The following is a 26,369-nucleotide window of genomic DNA, read 5'->3' as shown; positions in this document are numbered from 1 at the left end:
TTGATTCCCTCTCAGACAGAAGAATAAGATGACCCTACAATAAGAGCTGAAAATACTCAGAGAAGTCAACTAATTATATGAATAACTTTTCATGGCCAAATCCACAATTTTTATTGTAAATTCACCATGAAAATTCTTTCTAGTTGTCACGTTCCCTGAAAACAGCTAGAATATAACCATTCCTTACGCTCATGAGACTATTCTGTGACCTGACCTATCTACTGTTACTGAAGAAATGAGTAAGGTAAGGTTTTGTCCTGATTTTGGCTGGGACAGAGTTAAATTTCCTTCTAATAGCTGGTATAGTGTTATATTTTGGGTTCAGTATGAGAAGAATGCTGATAACACACTGATGTTTTCAGCTGTTGCTAAGTAGTGTTTAGACTAAGTCAAGGATTTCTCAGCTTCTCATGCCCAGCCAGCGAGAAGGCTGGGGAGGCACAAGAAGTTGGGAGGGGACACAGCCAGGGCAGCTGACCCAAACTGGCCAAAGGGGTATTCCATACCATGTGTGGTCATGCCCAGTATATAAACTGGGGGGAGTTGGCCTGGGGGCGGGATCGCTGCTCGGGAACTGACTGGGCATCAGTTAGCAAGTGGTGAGCAATTGCATTGTACATCACTTGTTTTGTATATTCCAATCCTTTTATTATTATTGTAATTTTATTATTGTTATTATTATCATTATTAGTTTCTTCCTTTCTGTTCTATTAAACTGTTCTTATCTCAACCTACGAGTTTTACCTTTTTCCTTCTGATTCTCTCCCCCATCCTACTGGGTAGGGGAGAAGTGAGTGAGCGGCTGCGTGGTGCTTGGTTGCTGGCTGGGGTTAAACCATGACAGTTTCTTGCCCTGTGTATGTCATATCAGCTTAGGTCTAAGTCTGACAAGGTTTTACCAGTTCTCTTGGCTTTAAAAATCTATGAACCTCCTGACTGGGAAAAATTCCAGTCAGTATTAACTCAGCCTGGAATAAACTTCTGCATCTCCTTCATTTCTGAGTGCAGGACAAAATTGCCACCTTGTTTTAACAGGCTGATCGCGGAGCTGTGGAATGAAGCCTACCCTTGTGTCTGAAGCTGATGCTGTCCCATAGATAGTCTCTGATGTCTAAGAATGAGCTCTTCTGCACTGCATCCTTTCTGGTAGTCAGAAAACTATATTTTTTCTCTCTCCTTCACCTGGACACCTACTTCTATGAAGCTGCTAAGAACTTTATCTTTTTGATAGTTCAGCTCTACTGCTAAATCTGGCTGCAATTTTTTTCTGCAGCTATACAAGGAAAGGAATTTGGAGAACATAGAGATATGTGCACAGAGACAGTGTGATTGCATAAACATAATTTCCTTAGAAAATCAGATCAAAAAGTCCCCTCTAGCCTTTTTCAGGCAGTCTTTTGGGATTGGGCTGCCTGCTCCAGATGTAAATTCCCCTATTTGGCCCTCAGACTTTCATTCTAACATCTTCTCTGATACTGTGCAGGCAAAAACCTTCTGGAGCAGTAGTTGAACATCTTTCTGGGTCTCCTCAGTTCTTCACTTGATTTTAAGTCTCATGCTGAAACTTCATGTGTTCATGCTCTCCTCACCACCCTTCCCAATCCCATTTCTCACTTGTAAGGGTACTTTTTTTGCCTTGTCAGATGTGTTGGGATGCATGGTTGACACAAGGTGAGCCTATACTGTCCAGGCAATTCACCACATTACTCTGAGGGGTATGAGGATGGTTGGTATTAAGAAAAAACACCACCACAATCTTTCTGAAGGGATGCCTTCCTTTAGGGGCCATGTCCTGCAATGTGCTAGGCCACTTAGCCTGGATGCTGAAGAACTCCTACACTCCTCTAAGCTTTCCATTGTGTGATGAAACTGATGGGTTTGGAGACAGTGGGGCCAGGCATGCCTATGGAAACCTAATACCTGTATTGGGGACTGAGGAACCCAGACACCCAAAGTCAGTCTAGAAGCCATGTTCATGCCACCCACCATCTGAAATAATAAGCTTTTGTACCAGTCTGCCTACACAACTTTGAGACAACCATGTGACATGGTCTTGAAAAAGGTGGACTTACTGCCCTGGTTACTAGTATTGGATTTATTGGCTCTTTGTACTAGTTTTGGCTGGGATAGAGTTAAATTTCTTCACAGTAGCTGGTATGGGGCTATGTTTTGAATTTGTGCTCAAAACAGTGTTGATAGCACAGGGATGTTTTAGTTATTGCTGAGCAGTGGTTATACAGCATCAAGGCCTTTTCTGCTTCTCACCCCACCCCACCAGCGAGCAGGTTGGGGGTGCACAAGAAGTTGGTGGGGGACACAGCTGGGACAGGTGACCCCAACTGACCAAAGGGATATCCCATACAATATGACATCACACTCAGCAATAAAAAGCTGGGGGAAGAAGAAGGAAGGGGAAACATTCAGAGTCATGGCATTTTGTCTTCCCAAGTAGCGGTTACACATGGTGGAGCCCTGCTTTCCTGGAGATGGCTGAACACCTGCCTGCCCGTGGGAAGTGCTGAATGAATTGCTTATTTTGCTTTGCTTGTGTGCACGGCTTTTGCTTTACCTATTAAACTGCCTTTATCTCAGCCCACGAGTTTTCTCACTTTTACCCTTCTGATTCTCTCCCCCATCCCACCATGAAGGAGTGAGCGAGCACCTGTGTGGTGCTTAGTTGCTGGCTGGTGTTAAACCATGACACTCTTCAAGCTTAGGAATTCCTTCACTGTGCTCCTTGGAGTAGACAAAGACTTATTTCTCTCCATTAACTTCCCCACTTTCCAAAATATTTATAACCAGCTCAATACTGCAATTCTTGCTCTCTTTTATTTAGCTATGGGGAGTTCAGGAGATCAGTCCCTTGCTGATTAGAATAAATACTGAATAAATACTCCAGCTTAAAGCAGGTCATTAATTCATATGGCACATTTCCTCTAGGAATTTATATATGGGCCATAGCCTCAGCAAGCAAAGTCAAAGGAGTTACACCACCTCATGGGACCTGAAGATAGCAGTCCACTCAAAACCAGATCCTAATTCACGAGTCTCTGATAAGTGGCTCTGAAAAGATCAGGATAATTCTGGTATAAGAAAAAGTTGTTTATGGCAACTTTTCTAGGCTTGATGTTGTGTGACATGCACAAGTAATGCTATTCTATTACCTTCTAGAAGTTTTCTTCTACTAATTTCTTTGTAAATTAACAAAGAATCATTTAAAATGAAAGTTTTTCTCCCTTCAAGCTGTTAAAAAGTGATATGGGAATACAACAATGTTAGAATTTTCACACTGCTGTGGACGCTTTGAGTTTTCATTAAAAAGTTGATGTTCTCCGTGCCTCCAGCCAAAATTCTAAACAACATTAAAGCAGCACCATTCATGTTGCTATAGGAAAGGCTGCTTCTGTATTTCCCTCTCCTATCCTTTTCCAGGAGTTTATTCAGTTGCTGTAAATATTCATTTTGTGTTGAAACTTGTTATACAGTGCATCATGTTGCCCTTAGAATGATGATTTTTTGGCATTGTGGTAAGAATTTTTTTTAGGAAGCAAATACTATTCCATTATGCGGCACTTCGGCTGTAAAAGCCTTGCCTGCTTCTGCACCCAGTGTTCCCCAAAAACATAGCATGCACAAGATTGGGTGAAAACTGCCTTACTCTCCAAAAACAGATGGAAAATTCCCTGTATTAACTTATTGTAGGGACTTATGTGGAGTCAAATTCCTCTCACATAACTTGAGCTGTGTAAAAATTAAACATGTAGCTGAATATCTATGAGCAGGCTCCCTCTGGAGCCAATGTCACCCTCTGGAGACACCTAGTCATATATCGACTTTGTCTTCTTTCTAGAGTTTACTTCTCTCACCCTCCAAACCCCCTTACTTTCATTCCAGGACTGGCCGTTAATTTGCTAGCCAGCAGTAATATTGTCTGCTCCAGAGCTTGTCTCTTTTCCATCACGATGAATCATTCAACCAGAAATTTGATTCAAAGCTGGATTTTTACACAGGTTTCGTTACGCAGATCATCTCGCAAGTCACAAGCATAACTGGGTGTGCTTGGTACCGGCTAGCAACCAGAAGCATGCAACCATCCACCAGCCTGTGTCCAAAGAATCTGAGCTAAAACTCCCCTTTGTATATAAGCTAATAGTTATAATCTTCCTGTTGTGTGATTGTCATTCAGTTCTCAGTTAATTACTGATACTCCAGGCACACATCTTCAGGCTCCAATGAACAGCACCGTGTTGCATTTAGTTCATGCTATATATACGTTCTGAAATGTTTTGATAGTTCTTAGTTTGCACATCTTACAACATTACCTTTGTAGACCTTTGTTAGTTACTTGATAGACTACAGGTTTGCTCATTTCTCTCTTAACTAGATCAGTCACACTCTCAAGCTCCCCTCTGTTTCACTTGCATAGTCATGAGAAGTAGATGTCTTCCCCCCCCCCCCCCGGCCTGTAAAACACTGATTTAGCCTCACGCCATAGGGTATACAGAGAGACTAAAAGTTTAATTTAGACTAGCTGCTTAGTTTTTAGATTTCTACAGTTAAGTGAGTTTAATTCCAACCTCTTTTCATGCTGCTTAACTTACCACTGAGGAAAGCAGGTGCAAGCAGGTCTATGCCACACAGATGAGGAGTTTTACTCAGTTTGTCTTCCTTGTTCAGTAAACATGGGGAATGGCTGGGTGGAAGGCTGCCTTGGACCTTGATCCTGGCTGGAAAAGGGTGCATGGATACAGCATTTACTAACTTAAGCTAAGGATAAAGTCCTATTCTACACTCTCGCCTCAGTGTGCATATGTACAGTGACTTGTAGACAGATCTCGAGCATTTTACGAAATATCTGAAAATAAAATCTGGTTCTCTTCCTTAAAAATGCAATATAGTTAGTAATAAGTGCTATTAAAAATAAATGTTTTTTCTAAGAAATTACAGTGTAAATAAATACAGTGTTGGGCAGGTTTACTTTTCACTTTTCTTTCAGAAAGTGCAAGATCATCTTCTTCCAAAATGCTGACAACCTCACAGCTAAATTAGAGTGGCTTTATAAAGTAGTCTTGAAGTATGTTGGAGCCTATCTAACCCTTTTTTTTGCAGAAACAATCAGGAACAAAACAGGTTATGTTAAGCTGAATTTTGAAATATGTGGAAGAAACGTATTCCTTTTTCTTTTTCCCTTTAAATAAAAGGAATCTTTTTTTGCTTTTCTTCAACAGCGAGATCAGCCAAGTCAAATTTTTTCTTGCAGTTAAAAACAACACCTGAGGTTACAGCAAAAAAAACAGCTACAAAATGATTAGTTCATTTTATGGCTGGTTGAACAGAGAAGGTATGAACAGAGTTTTTATTTTCCTCCATGTCATTAATGAAACACTAATGAAATTAATTCATGCTCTTCTAACAAGAACGTGTTGGGTGTATTAATCTGATTATATTATTTCGGCAGAAAATTATAAATTGACTAATTTTATTTCTTTTTTTTTTTGTGTATGTGGGTGTATATCATTATCAGGTAACTTACATCACAAAAGGCTTTAATTGTAAAGAAGTTACTGGTTAAAGAAACAACAGCTCTTGATTCCAAAGTACCCCATGATCTGGAGGCATCATATTAAAGGAAAGGCAAAATCCATCTTGCAACTTCCTTGTACAGTTTTCCTCATAACTTGCAGCAAATGAATTCTGAGATTCATTTAGTGGTCATTTTCATTTAATCTCACCTTCTTGTCTGAAAATTAAGCATCCAGTCTAATATATACATCTGTGCTACCTCCCTCATTAACAGACACAGGCTAGTTCTACAGATTGCAATTGGTCCATCCTAAAGTGAGTAAGAAAAAACACATGCTGAATCATAACCCTTGGTCCTATGTCTAGGCTGTGGCTGTATTTATTTCATTCATCATTCACAATGTTGTATTTTTAAACTGTGATCACTCTTCTGGGTATTCATAAACTTCACAGCTAAACGTAGAGTCAGTATAGCAAAAAGTCCTACCTTGGCTTTGAATACCCCGTAAATGTGCTGGGATGGACAAGCCTAGAGACAGACTGTTTTGAGAAAGTCTTGTTTGTGGGTCATTACAGGATTCTTCAGGGTTAGCTTTGATTCCCAGCTGCTGCCATGGGATTTCTAGTGTTCACTAAGACTTTTCTCCCACTTCACAAGATGTCAAATATCTGCCCAGTTAGGGGAGGTAACACATACACACACACAAACACCCACACACTACAGCTTCAGCTGCCTCATTGTTAGAAGTAGCTGAAAATTATCCTACTTGTGGCTATGTGAAAGGCAATGAAGTTTAAAACAGCTGACTGCTGAAGAACATTGGCAATGTTAAACAGAGACCTGTCCATAAAAACCTGTGCAATGCAATATAATTTTATATACCTCTGCTTTTATACTCTGTACAATGTTAGCAAGTTGTCCTTTCTACTGCCTTGCTATATATATAAGCATATATATTGTATGTATAATTACTGATCTGACTTTCTGAATTCAGTCAGCAGACTATTAACTGAATCAGGGGAGGCAGCAGGTATAGAGAGCAAAAGCAGTGCTTTTCCTTTGAGCAAAAGTAGATATCGCCAGTCTTTATCTGAGCTAATTACACCAGGCTCTCTTTGTAGGCAGTGAAGACAGATTGCCCATTTTACTGTTCAATTCATCTAATCCTGAAGGAGCCATAAAAAAAATAAAAATCATATGACTCTCATTCTGAATATAACTGTCTTTCTGCTGACTTCAAAGAGAGCTTAGGGCAATGGCTCAGATGTAGAAGTCTACGTCAAATTTGTCTACTTTGGGTCAGATATAAACATTTCCGAAACTACTTGTGTGGGCAAGCTTAGCAAGTCAGAGTGAAGGTCTCATATCTAGAAAGACTCCATAGGAACCCTGGATGATTAGCTTTAGGCTGTGATTATATGCTATGAAGACTTTTGTATCAGTATCACATTAAGCTACACCTGTTCATACCACTTCATAATCCCACAACTAGGCCAAGACATGCAATCTTGCTTAAGGGACTGTGCTCTGACCGAACAGTAAACTTTTTTGGTTTATGTAAGCAACAATAACACTGTTTTTTGGCTATATAAGTTTGACTACACGACTCCATGAATGGCTGTTACAGGACAGACAAAGGGAGAGTGTCCTGTGGTAGGGAGAAGACATGAGAGACGTGATAAAACTGGTAAGCTGTTATTGCCATCAAAGCTTTGTAGTATTGAAGCTGCAGTTTAGAGACTTAGCTCTTAGAGAGCTCTTAGAGACTCAAGCTCCATTCCCTTAGCTGCTTAGTATTGCATTTCCCCTTAGCATTGCATGTTTTTCAGATGATCTTTAAAGTTACACCTGTAACAGTCTGTTGTGTTTTGGTTTTTTTTAGCAGTTTGTGTTTGTTTTTAAGCCGTGTGTTCAAAAAGGCTCAGTTTTTTAAGCAGTAAATGTCATTTTGATGGAAATGCATGCATTTGCCATTCATTGCAAGGTGATGCCTACTGTGACCATAAAGCTAAACTTCATTGCCTTGATAAATAGTTTATCTCTTGGCTGCTCAGCAGAAGGATGTTCTAGAGCCCTTGAACTAGTAAGCTGTGGGCTAAATGCCTTTGCAAATGGTCATTTGTCTTTGCTTTTAATTTCTACATGAAATTATCTGTCACTTTTTCAAGGAAAAATAAACATGAAGATGCCTGTCTAGCTAATCGTACCTACCCTTTGGGCCAGCAATGGAACAGTTTTGTAGTCATATCATAATGATTGATTTGAGCTGTGTCACTTGTGTTCTAATGTGCTTTATAAGCATGTTTGTGTAATCCAGGAAAAAATACGTCATCATGGAGCATGCACTCTGCCAGAACAAATATCAATAATTAGACTCCATTTCCTTTTAATGGACTTTTCATAATTCTAACTGATGTCTTTTTTATCCAGATGCATAGCACAATATTCAAATTAGAAATACTGTGATGCTTCTCTATCTCTGATTTAACTAACAGAAAGGTTTATTGATGAATGTAGCATAAGTTTTTCTTCAAATATTCATTGTATCATTTAGTGATAATGCTCTATCACAAAGAAGGATGTATAACATATAAGCAAAAAGCAGGTAAATGCATATATGCCTGGTAAGTACTTTACAGCCTTGGGGGCAAATTCTTGGCTGGAGCAAACTGAAGTAGCTCTTTGAAGTAAATGCATTTATGCAGTGTATACTGACAGCTGGGCTCTGGGGCAGACAGGCAAGCACAACACACTGTGGCAGGATGATTTTGTGCCAAGCAGCTTTTTCATTTCACTTCCTCACAGAACCTTCCTCCACTTCTGCAGGCTGTAAATAACCTTCCGCTCCCTTTCCTCAGCTCCCTAGAAATGCAACCTAAATCCTGGACAAAAATCCATATTACAGAGAAACATTTAAACAAGACAGGGGATGTGTGTAACAAATATGAACGCAATGGCTGTCAGCAAGTGCAGCTCTCATTGACAGTGCCCTAGGAAGCAATGGAAATATATAGGGTAAAGAAAACTTCCTGGATGGCTTCTTTCTACCCATTGTGCCTTCTGCCCTTAAGAAGCAGACACAAGTCAGGGTGAGCTTTTGGTGTGTCCAATGCTGAACAAAGGTTTTTCATGCACTGAGGTGCCTGTGCCACTCACTGAACGCTAGCGACCTCGGAAAGGTCTGAGTCCTCGACACCGATGTCACTTTCAGGTGAAGTGCTCCCAAGGAAAGTCTCTTTTCTTCCATTGACCATACAGGGAGCTCAGAATGACTATTTGGCATGTAGGCAATGTAGATATCCAAAAGGGACGGGGCAAGTCCTGTCCCTGGTCTCTGGTTTGTTAGTCGTGTAACCTACACAACTTATCTGTGAGCATCTTCACAAGATGTTGTTCATGAAATAAACCCATCAGAGACAAGTCTGCACCCCTTTCTCTCTTTTGCTCTGTGAGCAGTAATTTGCTGAGAAAGCACCTCAAGCTCCAAAGATCTGGTGGGAGCACAAAGCTTCTGCCTCTGGCTGCCTACCTACATCCCAACCACCTTCCTGACAGAAAAAACTCCTTGGTTTTGAGCTATCTCTGCATAACTAAGTGCAAACTTAAAATCCCGTGTGCAGTATGATCAGGACCTGTGGGTAGAAAGTCAGGAGTTCAGCTGCCGAAGGGTTAATGTCATATTTACTGCCAAGTCCCCCATGACTGTCCTTTTCCCGCTCCGTGACAGCCTGCATGCAGTGCAGTTAGCAGGGTCAGCGCTCAGACATCGATCTCGGGGTGGTGGCACACATCAGCAGAGGATGTCTGGCCCAGCAGGTCGTTTCGGCGTGCTTTCTGGGTCCCAAGCTCCCTCACAGGAATGGGGGAGAAGCGGGTGCTTTCAAAGAGCACGTCAGACTGTCTCTACCTGGCAGCTACATCCTTCCACCATATTCAGGGAAGCTAAGCTGTACTTCACTATATTTGGCGACGTAAAAGATACTAGATTCAGCTCTGAGTTTCAATAGGTGCACAGTGGGTTTTTCTAACCTCTTGACCTCCAAACTTTCTTATATGTACCTGTCAATCCTGTTTAACCTTTTATCAGCAAAATGTAATGTGGCAGGCCTCATTACTCTTGAACATAAGAAATGTCGCGTAGTGGCATGTGACGGACTGAAGGACTGTCATTCAAACGTAAGCACCCTTTGGGACCAGAAAGAAATAATTTGGGGAGGGGGGGGGGGGCACAGTGAGGATTATTAATTTTTTTAGTGTGTGATTTTGTGATTTTAAAAAAGATCTACTCCTAGTTCTAATGATTGCTATTGACAAAGAAAGCAGCAGTGAAAGGAGTGGTTAAAATGTGATCAGATCTGTTTTGCAATCTGCTGTTGCACGCCTTGCTGATTTTAATGTATTAAACATAACAATATGCCACATCTAATCCAAAATAATAAAAAGAGGCAACTATGTTGTGTCTGTCTATAACTGGTGGGCTTGTCTCTCTCCCAGAAATTGGCTAGCTTCCGTGATCCAGAAATTGTCATGAACAAAGCACATTTTGCAAAGAATGCAGAGGATGATTTTGCTTAAAAATCAGCTGCTGAAACAAACATCTAAGCATTCATTTATTTCTCATATGGCAGCATTAAAATAATTGGCAGCACTGCAGTAAGCGTAACAGTAAAAATGTATTTGTGCTTCATGCCACAACAGAATTATTTTAGTAGGGGCTAGAACAACTTGAATGCCAATAAGGTACTGAGAGCTGTGAAACATAACCACCACACTGTATTTGAGGTTTAGGATTTACTCAACTTACTACAAAATCAATAATGGGATCGTTTGTAACAAAATCTATTTGCTGAGAAGGAATGTCAGTACAGGTATTCATCACAAGAGTGGGATGCAGACAGTACAGTGCCAAAGCCAAGGATACAAATGAAGGTCTTTTACAGTACACTGGCTAATAGCTGACAGTTTCAAAAGTCTTGGAGACTAGAAGGATCTTAATGGGACCAAGTGGATAGGAAGACATTATGGAGTGTAAACATCCACAAAACTGTTGAATTATTTTTTAACTCACATTTCCCAAGACTAGCTGGAATCACCGTCCCCTGTCATTTCAATGTTTCTTGGTGTCTCTTGTGAATACTGTTTTCTGGCTAAGTGAAGCCATTGATAGTAAAAGCCCTCAGTTTTCCTTCCAAAATCTGTTCTGGCCAGTGGCAGAAATTGAGTTTTTTATCCTTTTTATAGTTCATTAAATTTTTCATTTGTATTTTTCCTTCTCTGCCTTAATTGTGCCTCGGCTCATAGTCTCTCCAAATTAGAATGTGAAGCCAAAAGTATCAGTGTTCAAAACACAACTGTGGTTTCCAAGGGGAGGGTGATAAAACTATGTCACCCAAATCACTGTTTTTGAAAGAACTAGAGGTGCTACCTTTTCAAGCTGGCTATCCTGAAATGGAAGTACCTCACTTTGGCAGGTACTCACAAGCCTTGGTCTTCAATCATCTTCTGCAAGGGATGGATCTTGTTTGAAGCATATAGGTCTTTACCTTGTAGCAAGACTTATCTAAAATTAAATTTGTCAGGTTTTTTTTGAGTTAGAATTATTTTTCTGTTCCCCTTGCATGTCCATTCTGTTTCTAGGCATGTTCAGTCAAAGCGTATGTCTAGAAATGTCTAGACAAAATGACTGTTAAAACTTTTTTCATCCTATCTGAAAGCATCATTGTTCCTGTAGGAAACAGTCTCCTCTGGCTCAGTTTTTGTATGCATAAGCAATTCCAGTGATATGGATTAAGCGGTGTCATGCATTGCTTCAAAGTAAGGACTGGGTTGCGTTCCTCTAGCATCAGCTTGTGGCCCTGCATGTGTGAAATGGGGAAGAAGACCCTTTGCTATGGTTTACTGTTCAAGGGTGTATTGTGTTGGTAGAGATTCTGTCATATCTACCAGACAAATTCACACCATTTTCCATGTTCTAATCTCTTCTGTATCTAGCTGTGGACTAGCTGTCTCCTAATCTACATGTATGAGAGCTGCAAGTGATTCAAACCATCTTCTGTTCTTCTACATTTCTTTGACGTTGCTTGGCTGTGTATTCAGTGGGAATTGGTAAGCACAGCCCAAACTGAAGGTTGTAATAGGAGATTTGGATATGGCATCTACCTTTGACTGTTTTGTTTCTGTGTAGAGCCAGAATCTGGCAGTTCTGAAGAGCAGGGACTGAACTACTCATAACAATGTTGATTTTAGAGTCCATTGTAGGTGGTCTGAATATGGTTCCAAGATGATATAACCTTCCACCAGAACCTAGGAAAAAAGATAGAGGATGAAGTTCACCATAGGTGAAAAGTTCATATCTTTTAAAACTCTGAAACTGTTAGTCTTGGCTCGGGATTAACATTAACATTCAGGACTTACAATATAACGTTGGAATTATACAGGAGAAAACGATTCAGTGTATTTAGCATTAACAGAAATTGCTACAGATTCAGAATCTGCTGGAAAGACAGCAGGAGGAAAAGTGATTGGTGATAAGTTGCCCTGCTTTCTTAGGGAGAATTGAAATGGGTGGTTTGATATCTGCAGTTGACAAAACAGTTTTGGAGGATGCTGCTGGAGGGACAATAGCAGAGCAGTAAAAGAGTAGGATACTGGTGGATTAAGCACCCAGTTAAACTCAGTCACATATTTTGAAACAACCACTACAACTGGCGCACCTGGTATCTGCCATTATCACTGCAAGTTAGTTGGAACAAAAGGACAAAAATTTTTACAATGAATGCCTACTACTATGAATCATAGTACTATAAAAGCATTCTTCAGCAATGAAAACTCAACAGTGTGTTCACATCACAAATAAGGATGAAGTCTCTAACATCTCTTTTATATAGTACAGCCCACATCTGTCTGACACTAGTGACTGAAACCTACAAAAATAAAATAGCGGCTAAGTAGTTCTTAAATGTTTAAAGTGTAAGTGGAAACGTCAATTCAAAAGGTAAAAATGGGTGAAACAAATAATTCTAAATGAATGCCTGAATAATGACAATTCTGTCAGCACAAATGAAAGCAAGAGTTTAAACTTTGCTGTTATGAGAAAGGATTAGAGGTTTTTACAACATGAAGATTTTTCTCTTTCTTTGCAGCATTTGATACCAAATAAATGAATCTCTGTGTAATGAGCCAAATCTGCCACAGATTTTAGTGAGTGACTCCAGTATGGTGGCAGATGGTGTAAATCAGTGCAAAATTTGGCAGTTAACTGAAATCTGTGATATTTCCAGGGACTCGGATGCATGCAACCCGTGAGTTCCATCTGAAATCACAAAATTTTTCTTGTGCTTGTATGAAAGCATGAGCTTAATTTAGCCTCTTAGACTATTCCTTGCATTTAAGTTGTCGTTAGTCTTCATTCTGATTTAGAAGAAAGGGTATGCTGAGAAGTCAGTTAGAAGACAGAAGCTAGTGACATCCAGCCATTAAAACAGATGTTCGGCAATTTAGAGAAAAATCTCCTTGGACAAAAAGCTGACTGCTGCTGCATAATAAGACAGTTTTTCCAGATCTTCACTTTTAGGATAACTTGAGAGGAGGGTTTGGCAGAAAGGATCCAGTCAGCTTGGAGAAGCTCTCTCTGATTGTTCGGCACACGGTGGAGGAATGAAGTCCAGGCAACAGGACTCTGACTAAGTACAGCTAAATACTGCTCAGTACTGTGGAGAGAAAGGTCAAGTACAACATATGATACTTACAGTTGTTCTTTTTCTTTCTTTATTCTGTTGATCTGTCTCTAGGAACAATTTATCACTTTTGCAAATCATCTTGTGATTTTATGTACTGGTTTTATGTACTTGTTACGATTTACTAAAGAAATATTTTCTATAAATATTGCACTCCTCTTTTCCCCTGTTCCTTCACCTTTATCTTATGTTGAAATTTAGTATGGTCAGGGACAGTGCAGAACTGTATATTCCCAGGAGAGCTCAAGTACCTCACAAGTTTACTTAGGCACTTTCTTTCTTGAGTGCAATATGATCCTTCCTCTTTCCTGGCATGGGTTGTAACCATTATCCTGTGTCTTCTGTATTTGTGGTGTTTTGTCTGGGGCACTTTGTAGCTTCCAGATACCAATATAATTCCTATGTTTCAAGTGCAGATTCTGAAATTCACTTGACTCATGAAAGAATAGGGACAAGTACTGAAATATTTCTCCTCTCATCTGTTTTTTACTATGCATTAAGGTAAGGAACTATATGCCCTTGAATGACTGGTGTACTAAGGTGAGGACCTTCTTTTTTATAAAATCATTAGTGACTAGGCATGTGACAAGAAGGGTTACTGATAGAGAGTTAATACACAGTGATCCAAACTTATTTCTCTCATTCTCTTAATCTTATGTACATAAAGTACAAATATTAGGATCCTAAACACTCTACATACAGTCTTTAGCCATTAAAGGGAGATAGGTACCTCCAGACAGCAATGCATAGAGAAACAGAAAAGATCTCAAGGTATCATCTAATACATCATCTCACAGTCCTCTCCACTAAGTCTAGTTGATTCTTTCTAGCTACCTGCAATGTTTTAAGTTTGGCCCTGATGAATTTTTTCATATTTTTCTAGTTCATATTTTTAAGTTATGAAGAATCTGCCCTCCAAGGTATTAGCAGCTATCTACTGCCCATGCCCTGACACTCAGAGGTCATCATCCTCTGTGAACTTAATAAATCCTGTGCTCCACCACTGAGGTTATGGAGGAGTCGATGGATGAGGAGCACCACCCCCAGAACATACACTTGCAGGACCTGGGGTCCTTCTTAGTCTTTCCGTGGTAACATAGAATGACTGACAATCACTCTCTGTGCAGGGTCTTCTGGCTAGTTTTATATCCAGGCAACAACAACATCTCATCCACAGCTTAGAAGGGTTGAAGCATCATTCTGTAACCCCACCTGTCCTTTGCTGTTGACTATAGAGACAGCTAGATTCCTAAGATCCCAGTAAAGGCTTTTAACTTTAGTGGTGAAAATGCCATGCTTTGTAACCACAGTGTAGTCATGCAGTCCTATGTGAGGTCTCAACTTTTATATGACTCTAAGGATTTTCCTATTTCTTTCCCCATAATCTGATTTTTTTTTAGTTTTTTTTTTTTTTTTTTCTTTTCCTAAGTGAAAAAATTTCTGCTTTGATATCAGGGAAAATATTAATGTCCTGAGGTAGTTTCCTCTTCCAACTTCACTGTCACAAACTCATTATTTAGATTGAGCAATGAAAATAGCTGATATAGAGAATTAAGGACAAACCCTCTATCCCTCCGCATCTTGTGTGGAAATCTGCACTACTGAAAGTGAAACTGAACACTTTCACATTACTCATTATTTAAAAAACATTTTGGCAAAGATTATTTCTACTTGTTTTGAGATAACTAAATAATCTCAAAAGTACTTTTAAACTTCTGTGATTTTTGTCATGCTCTAGAGGTACTTAGAGGTGACTAGAGGCAGCATAAAGCAACAAATTTCCAATCTTTAGGCATCCCAATCAAATACCCCCAAAATCAAAGGCATTAGCAAAGCAATTATCACCAAGGGCTTCTGTGAAAGCTTTGCTATTGCTTCAAATAATTACATTTAATTTTCCTTGGAATAACTCAAACAACATGCAGGATTCTTACCTATAATATTAATTTGTTACCATGACAAGCACTGGTTCAACCCAAAAATCTCTAGACCAAGTCAAGGCAGGAAAAAAGATTTGCCTTTTTTTTTTTCCTGGAGCCATGGAACTAAGTTTATGATTATGTTAAAATGTTTAGAAAGTAAGCTTGAATTCAGTAGACAAAACCAAAAATCTTTATGCATTGAATTTCCAAAATAAAGAAAATAAACTACCAGTTTATATCAATATATTTGAAGGACAAAAAAAAAAAAGAATGGTGTACCTCAGTGTTTAAAAAATGGTTAGTGATAACTGAGTGATGAAGGAAGTATGAGGGCAAAACCAAAGAGGTGCTTTGATAACAAACAGTATTTTGTTGTTCATTGGATCTGGGCCATGCTTCAGTCAGGGCAATACACAACAGGCAACTGATGGATTTATTCAATGAATAGCTCTGGCTACATCCCTCTGGCCGAGAGAACTGGGAAAAGTTTCTGATCTCTTCTGTTATTATTGATAAAATCTCATTTACACAAGTGTGTCCTGTAAAAAAAAAGCAAACAGTTACCCTGAAAATGAATTCTGGTGAAAGATTACCAGTGATAAGACTCCAGCCAAACTAATTTAATGCCAACAGCTTAAGTGTTTGGGCTAAAATGTTTTAAGGCAGGAAATACTCAGTGGCTTTCTGGAGAATCTGGGTAACTTGTGTTTTCAGCCATGAAAGCCTTGACTTTATACTGCCTCTTTGGATGGGACAAGCTAAGTTTTGCTGCATATTAACACCACCAAGTAACTGCTCATGCGATGCTTTCTCTGTATTCTGATATGGGTTGCATGTAGGCTGTGTCTCGACTACATCTGGTCCTGCCTTTATAACTCTTTGTATTTCCTAAATGGAGACCTGAGGATTTCCCTTCTGCTGTGAAGTCTAAGGTCAGTGAGAAGCTAAGGTGATTGACTGCCTTGGTCCCTCCTGGATGCCTGTTTTGGGTTTGTGTGGCAGGGGTTTTGGTAGCAGGGGAGGGGCTGCAGGTGTGTCTCCCGTGAGAAGCTGCTGGAAGCTTCCCCGGCTCCAGCCGGACCCGCCGCTGGCCCAGGCCGAGCCCGTCAGTGCCGGCGGTAGTGCCTCTGGGAGAGCGGAGTGAAGAGGGGAACCTGCAGCGAGTTGGGGATCGGGATGGGAGAGGAACCCCTCTGCGGGTACCGAGGGCAGTGAGGAAGGAGGGCAGGAGGAGCGGGGCAGGAGGGGATGCCCCCGCAGCCCGTGGGGAGACCAGACGGCAGGCTGTCCCCCCCCAGCCCACGGAGGGGAGCGGGGGAGCAGATGCCCGCCTGCAGCCCGGGGAGAGAGGAGCCCACGCCGGAGCAGGGGGATGGATGCCCCCCAGGATGGCCGGGACTCCATGGGGAAGCCCGCGCTGGAGCAGGCTGTGCCTGAAGGACTGCAGCCCACGGAAAGGACCCGCGCTAGGGAAGTTCATGAAGGACTGCAGCCCGTGGGAAGGACCCCACGGTGGAGCAGGGGACGAGTGAGGAGTCCTTACCCTGAGGAGGAAGGAGCGACAGAAACAACATGTGATGAACTGACCCCAACCACAATTCCCTGTCCCCCTGCACTGCTGGGGGGAGGAGGTGGAGAGAACTGGGAGTGGAGTTGAGCCAGGAAGGAGGGAGGGGTGGGGGGAAGGTGTTTTAAGATTTGGTTTTACTTCCATTATCCTTGTTTTGATTTGATTTGTAGTAAATTAAATTGATTTTGTTTCTTCCCCAAGTTGAGCCTGTCTTTTGCCCGTGACCATAGGTGGTGAGTGATCCCTCCCTGTCCTTGTCTCGACCCATGAGCTTTTCTTTGTATTTTCTCCTCCTCATTGCACCGCGGGTTATGGGGGAGTGGCTGAAGTGAGCGAGTGGCTCTGCTGCCGGCTGGGCTTAAGCCAGGACAGCACCTCAGGGAGGAGCTGAGCTGGAAGCACACTGGGGACAAAAACATTGTGGAATGTCAGTGGTCCTGCTGGTGCAGCTGTGGTCATTGCTGGATGCCAGAGATTCCAGAGTTTCAGGAGCTGCTCTACATTATGCTGAGAGTTGAACTGTTCCTAACTATGGACTGGAGGGAGGGAATAGAGCCCCAAGTTATTTTCACAGTCTTTGAGCCTGATGTTTCTGTCATATTACATTATTGCTTTTAGAGAGGATTGGTTGCCTTTATTGTACTCATCTAATTTTTGGAGACCTTTTCCAGTATCTTGTAATCTGGTTTATAAAGGGGAGTGGGAAAGAGAAAAAAATGGTTTGATTTAGGCTTTTTAGTGTTCCTGATGCCAATTCAGTATCATTAAAAATGGCTGAGGATTCAAAGTCAACACCACAGTGAGTAGTAGAAGTTTCTTCTCTTTCTTCTTCTGTTGTTCTTTAAGTAGGAGAAAGAGACAGACAGAGCCATAATACATATATACATTGCACCTTCTGTGGGTCTGACTGCCTTTATTTATGGAGATCATTCCTCACGTCCAGTTCTCTTGGAAGTCTTATCTGCCCTGCCTATCATTAGAGATGTTTCTTCTTGACAAATACACTTTAGGGGATGAATCAAATATTATTGACCTGCCACTGCTTATAGGTAGTTCGGGAGACCTCTATTCCCAGATTAGTTCTTCCCTTGCCTTTGGATATTTTAATATATTCTTGTATTAGAGTTGAACTTGGGCCAGTAGTTACAAAAACTGCAAATTGGAGCTGCAGTTCTCAGCAAATCAGTCAATTTTGCCAGCTGCCTTCCGTTAGGCGGCTTACAATGCCTATTTAATTATTAAGCTGGGAAGAGAAAACTGACTTCCCTGAGAGTGGCAGAGACATTCTCCTGTAGACACCATGGAGAATGTGAAAGCTGGGGGAGCAAGATGAAGAGTTTCCATAATGCTTCTGTATCAGACATTTAGTACCAAAGCTGTCTGCTCGAATTCACATGTAGAACAGCTGGGCATTGACATTGAGGTCTACGCATTTAACCCTAGCCTTGTGGGGAGTGTGCTTGGCAGGGCCTTTGTTGTAAGGCATGAAATAGATCAACCGCTGCAATTCTGCTGTGACTTCTTATCATTGCCTTTTCCCTTGTTCAAGCTCTGGGCACCCATGTCCCTCTGCAACAGCTGAATCGTGCATGCTTGACAGACATACGGGGGCTGAAGATTTTATCTTGGTGGATCCTGTGAAATGCCGAATGTCTGTAAAACTGCTGTCAGAAAGAGCTAGAGCTCCTTATTAATGAGCATGTAGTCAGACGCTATGTTTCCTCTCACACATTACCTCTCATGACTCCCTGGCTTCAAGTATCCCATGCAAAAGCTATATTTACTGTGCCAGACACTTACTCACTTTCCCTGGATGCCTCCCAAAACCTCAACCAATAAATGGCCCATCCTTCCCTCTCCCCAAAACTTTCATAAATCTAGTCTCCTGCAAGCTTAAATCTCCAGATGCTGAGCTCTCATGCAGAGGACTGCATATGAGCTTTCTCATACTGCCAGCCTTAGCCCTCACTGCAGGAGTTAGATGCTACTGTCAGGTTTATTAGCACAGACACTATTGAGTGCCCTCATTTCCAACCAATTCAGGACACAATCCGAAGCTGAGGGTCTCTGCCTCTCCATGGTCTTGTAATTTTGAGGAGCACAGACACCTGAAACTTTCACAACTGTGGAAAAAAAATAAATAACAAGGTATCAGTAGTTAAAATCCCCTCTTTTGGACAAGGGGATTTTGTATGCTGATTGCTAGGGAAATAATCTTTCACATGTCTCTCTTTCTGCAGCTGACCCACTTTTGTGGAGGACAAGACCTTTTGCTTAGGGATTTCAGTTCCTTACCAGAGTTTGAAGCCAAGGCATCGGAAACAGTAAGTAATATTCCTTCTGAACTTGCATGCTAAATTTATGTACAATACTTGACTGCAACATACTGTGGAAGTATATCCATCACAAATACCTTCAAGAAGAAGCTGATCTCCTTCATAAGCACCTATACAATTTCTATTTTTCCCAAGATCAAAAATTTAGTTAGACCCACCCCCCCAAGAAAATAAATTTGCAATAACAAATAATATGGTTTAAAGGTATTTATTTATAGGAGTACACATATATGAACATTGTATGTATGTGAATATAAGCCTGTAAGCCTATATTTAAGTATGTTTTATTACATATGTATACAGACTTTTAAAATTATATTAGACTTTTGCTTATATAGAATAGAATCATAGAATAGTTTGGGTTGGAAGTGACCTTAAAGATCATCTAGTTCCAACCCCCCCCTGCCATGGCTAGGGACACCTTCCACTAGACCAGGTTGCTCCAAGCCCCATCCAACCTGGCCTTGAACACTTCCAGGGATGGATGGGACATGCACGACCTCTCTGCGCAACCTGTGCCAGTGTCTCAGCACTCTCTCAATAAAGAATTTTTTTCCTAATATCTAGTCTAAATCTACCCTCTTTCAGTTTAAAGACATTACTCCTTGTCCTATCACTACACTCCCTGATAAAGAGTCTCTCGCCATCTTTCCTGTAGGCCCCCTTTAGGTACTGGAAGGCTGCTGTAAGGTTTCCCCGGAGCCTTCTCTTCTCCAGGCTGAACAAACCCAACTCTCTCAGTCTCTCTTCATAGGGGAGGTTCTCCAGCCCTCCTGATCATCTTCATGGCCCAACAGCCTCCCACCTCTAAATGGCCTATTACACGAAATGGGCTTTTGCATAGCAATATCCCAGATGGTCATTTCTGAAAAAATTAAAATGTGTACTGAAATTTTTTGAGACCTGACTTCCTGATGTATAGGTTTCATGTGACTTAAGTTTCTATTATTACTATTATATTCAAATATGTGTTTGCGATGTTTTGCAGTGTATGACCCTTTTTTGTGAAAATCTTCTCAGAACTAAATAAGACAAACCAGTTCCTGGAAGTTAGATAACAATCAAAAAACCCACAGCAGTTCTGCTGTAGGTATTTGTGCAATATTTAAGGTGCAGGTGGCTGGGGGACCAATGGATCTTAAGGAGAAGGTAATATAACTTGTGCATTACAGCTGAGATCCTTTTGACAATGGCTGGAACTACCCATAGCCTCAGTCAAGGACGACTTCTATACCACACAAGTGAGTTTTGCATTATCATGGCACACTCTCGCTCCTGTAGAGTCTTAATGGTTCACAGCTAAATGCAATTTGATTGCACTGCTCTGTAAAATCAGGGGTCTCCCTTTGCATGTTTTACTGTCCATGTTTTCAAGCAGTGTTTCCAACCAGAAAGCCTAAAAAGTTATCTATCTGACTCCTCTCAGCATCTAGCCTTTTTGCCTATGCTCTTGGGAAGCCCATGTCGCTGTTCCCACCCAGCTTTCACATGTTTAACTAAGTGCGCTCTTTACCTGTGGCTCATGTAGTAACTCCAGCACCTGATTTGCACCTTTGTGACAGCAGTTGCTGTGCCCTGTACAACAGCAGCTTGCTACAGGTAACACTAGAATATACTTAACTTCGTGGTTTTATAAAAACACCTGATCTGTACTTAAAACAAAGAAAAATGTTTCTGGCTTGTTTTTTCTGCATGGAGTAGGTACAATGAAACTGTTGTTTGCCTGCTTGATTAGCTGCTGTTTGACCATTAAGTAACTATTGAAAAAAAACTTCAGTGCTCTCCTAATGCAGTTACACAAGTGGTATGAACTGTAAATAGACAACAGAACAGATGTTGGAAGGTCATCGTAGAACCAGAAATGATGCATCTTTAGATTTAACATGTTGGTCTGATTCCCAGGCAGATGATGCCCCCCTGATTATTAAACAAGACAAGAGCAATTGTTTGGACCAGTCCTTCAAAAAGCAATGATTGATCATAACTCCATCTCCACGCCTGTAATGGGTTTAAGCAGTAATTGTTGCATCAGTGCCAAAAGATTTACAAAGGTCAAAATCAAAAGGGACACAAGACCCCTGTCCCTGTCCCTGCCACCAGGAAAGTAATTGTTATCAGTAGCTCCAATAATGGCAAAAGTGCTGAGCTTGCTTTTTTGGTTCTGCCTTAAAAACTTAGGTTTCACTGGTATGAATGCCTCACTGGCAAGCGCTGCATGTTGATGACAGTCATTTTTCTTCCCACTTGATGTTGACCGTTACAGCTGTCCTTGTAAACCTCCCCCCGCCTCCCCCCGCCTTCTCATTACAGTTTCAGCAATGCTCTTGCTGAACAACAAAAGAGGCTCAAAGGGAGATGCTTTCTCTGACGTTCCAGCAGTGGTGGATAGCAAGGAGTGGTGCAATAGGAGAACAGTTGCTCTTGGTTGGATCACACTGCCATCCTGAAGAGGCAGAGAGACCATGCTGGTTTGTAAAGAAGGACGCCTGAAGACTTTTTGTAAGCATGGAGGTGATTGTTGGGGATGCTGACAGTGCTACCATGCTTTTCAGTTCAGGCTTGGACTCTGCCACAGGTGGTCTGACCAGAACTGGCTGGTCAGCAATGAAATGGCCATGGCACAGGGAATACGTTAGAGGCTGATGGTGATAAGGAAAATGCAGATACTTACTCCTGCCTTCCTTCTTGTTTGTGGTTTGCCATGCAGCCCTGTTGCCCTGCAAACCCCTGTGAACTTCCTCCTCCCTGTTCCTGACAACACATCTGTTTTGAATGGGTGTGAACATGTCCTTCCTCATCCCCATTGACTTTGGCATATGTAGGAAAGAGTATCTCAGAATGCGTCTATGTGGTGGGTTGACCCTGGCTGGATGCCAGGTGCCCACCAAAGCCGTTCTATCACTCCCCCCTCCTCAGCTGGACAGGGGAGAGAAAATATAACAAAGGCCTTGTGGGTCGAGATAAGGACAGGAGAGATCACTCACCAGTTACTGTCATGGGCAAAACAGACTCAACTTGGGGAAAGTTAACTCAATTTATTACCAATCAACCAGAGTAGGGTAACAGAAAAAAACCCAAATCTCAAAACACCTTCCCTCTACCCCTCCCTTCTTCCCGGGCACAACTTCACTCCTGGATTCTCTACCAGCCCCCACAGTGGCGCAGGGGGACAGGGAATGGGGTTTACGGTCAGTTCATCACACGTTATTTCTGCCGCTTCATCCTCAGGGGCAGGACTCATCACACTCTTCCCCTGCTACAGAGTGGGGTCCATCCCACGGGAGACAGTCCTCCACGAACTTCTCCAACGTGGGTCCTGCCCATGGGCTGCAATTCTTCATGAACTGCTCCAGCGTGGGTCCCTTCCACGGGCTGCAGTCCTTCAGGCACAGACTGCTCCAGCGTGGGTCCCCCACGGGGTCACAAGTCCTGCCAGCAAACCTGCTCCAGCGTGGGCTCCTCTCTCCACGGGGCCACAGGTCCTGCCAGGAGCCTGCTCCAGCGTGGGCTTCCCACGGGGTCCCAGCCTCCTTCGGGCATCCCCCTGCTCCGGCGTGGGGTCCTCCCCGGGCTGCAGGTGGAGATCTGCTCCCCCGTGGACCTCCCTGGGCTGCAGGGGGACAGCCTGCCTCACCATGGTCTTCCCCACGGGCTGCAGGGGAATCTCTGCTCCGGCGCCTGGAGCATCTCCCCCCCTCCTTCTGCCCTGACCTGGGGGGCTGCAGGGTTGGTTCTCTTACATGTTCTCACTCCTCTCTCCGGCTGCTGTTTCTGTGTCTCCCGCAACCTTTTTTCCTTCTTAAATATGTTGTCCCAGAGGCACTACCACTATTGCTGATTGGCTCGGCCTTGGCCGGTGGTGGGTCCATCTTAGAGCCGGCTGGCATTGGCTCCGTCGGACATGGGGGAAGCTTCCAGCAGCTTCTTACAGAAGCCACCCCTGTAACCCGCCCTGCTACCAAAACCTTGCCACACAAAGTCAATACAATCTGGAATGGGCTCGATCCTTCTCCTCACCTCCATAGGTGTCAAAGCAATGCAACTCAAGTTTTTTCCAGAAAGCCACTCCTGCCTTCTGTTGGTGAGGCTGGAGAATCAAGGCAATCTGATTAACCATGTACTAAGTTACCAATTTCAGTGGTTAAAATACCCACTTCTTAGCTATGAAGTTTAAACTAGATACAAATGAATTCATGTATGAACAGTAAATTCTGCTGAGACTGCTTCAGTCTAACTGAAGGCTTTATTTCCTAAAAATATTGCAAATATTTTTGTTTGTGCAAGATTTCAAAAGACTGCAAAAGTAGAAAGGGATCCTCCCACCCCACCTCAGGCCCAGAAGACCCATAGGCCAGCTCAGGTTGTGGGGGAGACCTGCGGGCACTGTAAGATCAAGTGGAGGGCAGCTGTGGGCTTTAGAGAAGGCAGACAGCTGGAGGGAGGGTTCCTCTCATGAGAAACACATTTCAAAAAGCTTTTGGCTCCTGCTGACTAAATAAATCTGAAGTTAGTCCCTGACCCGCTGGAGTTCAATCTCTTTTTCAGACTTCTTCCTAGAAGTCAACAGAATTACAGATGGGTGGCTGCTCACTGAAACACGATCATGTTTCCACCCCAAGGTAAAGGCATGTTTGTCTGGATGCACTTCTAACTCACTGGGTTTATTAGACAAGTTGTCCTAGTGTAATTAAAGCAATTGGGTTACATAGTGCATATCCTTGGACACTCAAACGAGTTTAAAATTATGTTTACATTGACTGACTTCAAAGGGTTAGTTTCAGCTCACTACATAAAAGCGAAGCTTTAACTAGTGTGAGTAACTGTCTATTAGATGTTCACATTCTTATAACTAGGTCAAAATTGCATTGACTTAGTTATGCTGCTTCAGTGTTTCAGGCTAGGAAAGCGTCTCTAATCCTTAGGATTCGTCACTACTGAGGTCTGAAGGTTTTGAATCAGACCAGACAGTGCTTTACTAAGTGGTTAGAACTGAACACAAACAGGATATTTTTCCTTGTGATAACATTTTCCTCCAAACATCTAGTTCTACTTCTAGTCATGTAATCTGTTTATAACTCTTCCTCGTATTCTGTATGTAGTCTATCAAAAGTGATACTTTTCAGCCTTTGTCTATTTGCAGATTTTTAATGCTTTTCCAAATGCAGGTACATGGAGCTCATCGTTCTAGGGAAAATAATCTTCATTACTTTTATGGATTTTCCTGTCAGTAGGACTGATTTCTTCTTTGGTATTTGATATTTTCTTTTACATCCTTCTACTTATCTGCCTACATCCATATATAGTATGGTATAATGGCATAAATTATGATAAACACCACCAAAGTGACTAGGCAACTCATACTATTATGGTGCCACACTCCTCTCTGCACCATGTCTTGTACTTGTTGTTGCTCTTTGCCTCCTCCACCCTCTCACCCATATCCACCTCTTCTTCTGGGACAGTTTTCCCCTTTCCCTTCTTCCACTGCACTGGAGCAAAACAGGTCAGTTGGACTGACTGGGTCAGTATAGAGCCCTTGGTTCCAAGCAGGAAAATGGGTCAGAAAGGGGGTGCCAGGGTGAGGTGATGCCTCAAGGAGTGTGCAAAAAGGAAGGGGACAAGCTCCACTGACTCTGTATTGTACTCCAGATTACAACGTGGGAAAAATCCACTACTTACTAGAAGCAGTGGTTTCGTGAAGAGTGAAATAGGAATCATATGTGCCTAGAAATGCTTCTGAGCCCTTCTCTAACACACAGTGATATTATAATAGTTTTCTGTTACAGTTGTCATGATACATATAGTATCTTCTTTCAGAATCAACTTTTTTTTTTCCCAGAAAAATGGTAAATGTACTAAATGTACTAAACAGAACCTTGAATTATCTATTATTCTGAATCATTTTTTCCAATGCTTAAGTGAACAACAATGTATTTTTTTTTCCTGATAGCTCTGGAATTAACCAGAGTTAACCAGAGTCTGACCTCTTTGAGTAAAGTTGAGTTACTGTTGCCTTTCATAACACCATTTAACAAAGTGGGGATTTATCTCGCCTATCTTCAGCCACATAAAAATTAGATGTTTATTCTAAACTAATACTTTGGGCTGACTAAATAATCAATAGACAGAGTTAGGTACCTCCGGAAGGTTGGTTGTCTCACTTTGTAATATAAATTTAAGATGTGGGGTGCACAACTGTAGAAATGGATGCATGCGACACACCAGTTGTAAGCACATAGATGAATGTTTACATTAGGAATCTGTAACATCAGAAGAGAAATCCACCTCGCATTTCCAAAACCCGTCTTTAATCCACCATTGTTCAATCCACTCAGATTATGATTTCAGAACATGTGCAGTCTCACGGATTTGCTAGAGTGGCACTAGACAGTATCAATATCATAAAACAAACCTAAGTCAACAACTGAGACTTTACTTTTGTTTATAAATCAGCTTCAGTTTGGAGCTGACTTCACATTTAACTAGATAAAGCATGCAAAAAATCAGATTTTCTGTTCATCACCTCCAAGTGGTTCTACAATATAGCCAGAACAGAGCATAATTTCAAATCTATTGACAGAGAAGACATCAGCATTATGCAGTCATTTGTCAGAAAAAATATACACTTTAATCCTCATACTTAATAGCTGCTGAGCTCTGCTCTACTTGTCTGTGCAATGTTTTAGAATACCAAAGTATTCCTACTTGCCATTTCTGCATTGATTTCATCCTTTATTTCCTCTTTTTGCTGAGCTCTTGAATTGCTTGATTTTTTAAATTTCATTTTCCATTATTTGAGTTTTCTTTGCAAGCTCTGAAACATGCCTTTTGTCACTGGAACACATCTTACCTTCTGTACATATCTTCCCTTTTTCAACTAGAGAAACAAATGGCAGATAGATTAATCAGTCACTAAGCGCTGTTTTGCATGCATTTACTAGTGTTAGAAGATACTAATTTGAGATTTTCACAAACTAGGGAGGTATACCAGGACAAATCAGTACAAGCTTTGCTTCTTATACTCTTCCCTCTTGTCTTTAGTTTTAGTTTCACTTGCAGACACAGTATGGCAGTAAATAGACCTTTAAGCTAGCTCTGTATGTGTATTATTTTTGTCCCATTTATTTAATTTATTTCCTGTGTTTCCACATATTTCATGGCTTTTAGTGAGTCTTACGGACCAGCTCACCTTTTTTTTACCTGATTCTTAAAGCCTTTCTCTGCGTTTCCCTGGGTTATCATAAAGCATAAGGAAAGACCATCTCTCTGAACCAAAAGCCT

The sequence above is a fragment of the Aquila chrysaetos genome, chromosome 19, assembly GCF_900496995.4.
Source record: "Aquila chrysaetos chrysaetos chromosome 19, bAquChr1.4, whole genome shotgun sequence".
Taxonomy (NCBI): Eukaryota; Metazoa; Chordata; class Aves; order Accipitriformes; family Accipitridae; genus Aquila; species Aquila chrysaetos.
Note: the sequence above shows the minus strand (reverse complement) of the source record.